The 2500-nt window shown below is 57.0% G+C and overlaps 1 non-coding gene across 1 annotated transcript in view; it reads right to left on the reverse strand.

The window, feature by feature from the left end:
* The window catches only part of LOC126197326 (small subunit ribosomal RNA), a 1909-nt gene extending 1695 nt beyond the window's left edge, over nt 1-214 (reverse strand). The window contains exon 1 of the ribosomal RNA XR_007539693.1: nt 1-214. This exon is cut by the window's left edge and continues 1695 nt beyond it. This is a non-coding gene — a ribosomal RNA (small subunit ribosomal RNA).
* Nucleotides 215-2500: the final 2286 nt, after the last annotated feature.

A 2500-nucleotide genomic window follows, 5' to 3' on the forward strand; every position in this document is an offset into this window, starting at 1 on the left:
AATAAAAGCGTCCCTTCCATCTCTGGTCGGGACTCTGTTTGCATGTATTAGCTCTAGAATTACCACAGTTATCCAAGTAACGTGGGTACGATCTAAGGAACCATAACTGATTTAATGAGCCATTCGCGGTTTCACCTTAATGCGGCTTGTACTGAGACATGCATGGCTTAATCTTTGAGACAAGCATATGACTACTGGCAGGATCAACCAGGGAGCTGCGTCAACTAGAGCTGAGCAGCCGGCCGCCCGGGAGTGTGTCCCGGGGGCCCGCGCGAACACGCAAGCGTCCGCTCAATTATTCTGCAAACAGGAGGAGGCTGGGCTCCCCTGCACGATACACCTCGAAACCCTCTCAGGTCCCGGCGGCGCGCAGCGCCGTCCTAAGTACTTGGTCGGGTTCGAGAGAGGCGCAATCGCCCGGAGATAGGCGAGTAGACGCTTTCAGTGCGACCACCCGTGCTCCCAACTGAGCTTGCCGCTGCCGACAGAGGCCCGGGAGCGTGCTGTCGTGGTGTTGCCGGCGGGAGACAACACGCGGCCACAAACAGTGACCGGGCAGCTCCAACGCCAGCGCCACAGAGGGGCAGAGCCCCACTTGGGTGCCAAAGCGAACTCTCCCAGCACAGCGCACGCGCCAACACATCCGCACAGCTGCGATACAAACCACCTGCGAGAACCGCGGGGGCGACCGAGCAGCAGACGGCGTCGCGGCGCCGAGTGCCGGGCGGCGGCGCATCCTCAACGCACACAGTCCTCAATCGGACCAGCACACTGCAGATGTCCACCGCGCTTCGCACCGGGCCCGGGAGGACCCACTTTGGCCGCACGGCGCCGCGCGCTGGGTGCGCCGGCACGCAGATGCGCCGCCTGCCGCGTCCGTCAGCCGGCGCGCCTGCCACTGGGCGCCCCCACCAGCCGGCTGCCGCGCGTGCGCCCACGCAGCGCGCGGCCAGCACGCCGGGCGCCCCCCCCTCACCGGCCGGGGACGGTCCCACCCAGCCACCGCCGCGTATCGCTTCATACCCACATGCCCACTCACGTTCGTGGGTATGACGGGTGTCGCTGAAGCAACCGGTTAATACCTGTACCGATCGTCGATATCAACGATTCACCTCCAGCGCGAACAACCGCGCAACAACGGATTTCCAGTTCATTTGCGTAACTTGGGCAGCAAACGTAGACATCCATCTACATTTGCGACTTCTACGAGTCTTGCATGCCTGGATGTTGTGTGTCACGACGCACTCCATCAGCATACATACACGCTGCGACGTGTGCACGAAAGAACACGTGGAAGGTGGCCAGCGTACGTATACGAATGCCATTGCACAGCTGCGAAGCGCATTCAACACGCGAACTCCTGACCGACGAGCTAGAGGTGACAGGAGGGGAGGGGGGGGCGGGGGCGATATACGTCCTATTGCAGTACACAATACAGTGGATAGCGGGACCATGTGGAAAGTAAGCAACACTCGCAAGATGTGAGGGTACGCACCGTAAAATGAATCAATACGCAGAACACCACAGTGTGCGCGAAGTGAACTATGTTGAGATGGTTGCAATTAGGCAACGCTACACGAATTCCTAGAGTCATATAACTAACAATTACAGGGCAGGTTAGGGCGCAACGTGGGTTAGGTTAGGGCCCAACGTGGGTTAGGTTAGGGCCCAACGTGGGTTAGGTTAGGGCCCAACGTGGGTTAGGTTAGGGCGCAACTTGGGTTAGGTTAGGGCGCAACTTGGGTTAGGTTAGGGCGCAACTTGGGTTAGGTTAGGGCGCAACTTGGGTTAGGTTAGGGCGCAACTTGGGTTAGGTTAGGGCGCAACTTGGGTTAGGTTAGGGCGCAACTTGGGTTAGGTTAGGGCGCAACTTGGGTTAGGTTAGGGCGCAACTTGGGTTAGGTTAGGGCGCAACTTGGGTTAGGTTAGGGCGCAACTTGGGTTAGGTTAGGGCGCAACTTGGGTTAGGTTAGGGCGCAACTTGGGTTAGGTTAGGGCGCAACTTGGGTTAGGTTAGGGCGCAACTTGGGTTAGGTTAGGGCGCAACTTGGGTTAGGTTAGGGCGCAACTTGGGTTAGGTTAGGGCGCAACTTGGGTTAGGTTAGGGCGCAACTTGGGTTAGGTTAAGGCGCAACTTGGGTTAGGTTAAGGCGCAACTTGGGTTAGGTTAAGGCGCAACTTGGGTTAGGTTAAGGCGCAACTTGGGTTAGGTTAAGGCAGAAGTTGGGTTAGGTTAAGGCAGAAGTTGGGTTAGGTTAAGGCAGAAGTTGGGTTAGGTTAAGGCAGAAGTTGGGTTAGGTTAAGGCAGAAGTTGGGTTAGGTTAAGGCAGAAGTTGGGTTAGGTTAAGGCAGAAGTTGGGTTAGGTTAAGGCAGAAGTTGGGTTAGGTTAAGGCAGAAGTTGGGTTAGGTTAAGGCAGAAGTTGGGTTAGGTTAAGGCAGAAGTTGGGTTAGGTTAAGGCAGAAGTTGGGTTAGGTTAAGGCAGAAGTTGGGTTAGGTTA

This window comes from Schistocerca nitens, chromosome 7, assembly GCF_023898315.1.
Source record: "Schistocerca nitens isolate TAMUIC-IGC-003100 chromosome 7, iqSchNite1.1, whole genome shotgun sequence".
Classification (NCBI taxonomy): Eukaryota; Metazoa; Arthropoda; class Insecta; order Orthoptera; family Acrididae; genus Schistocerca; species Schistocerca nitens.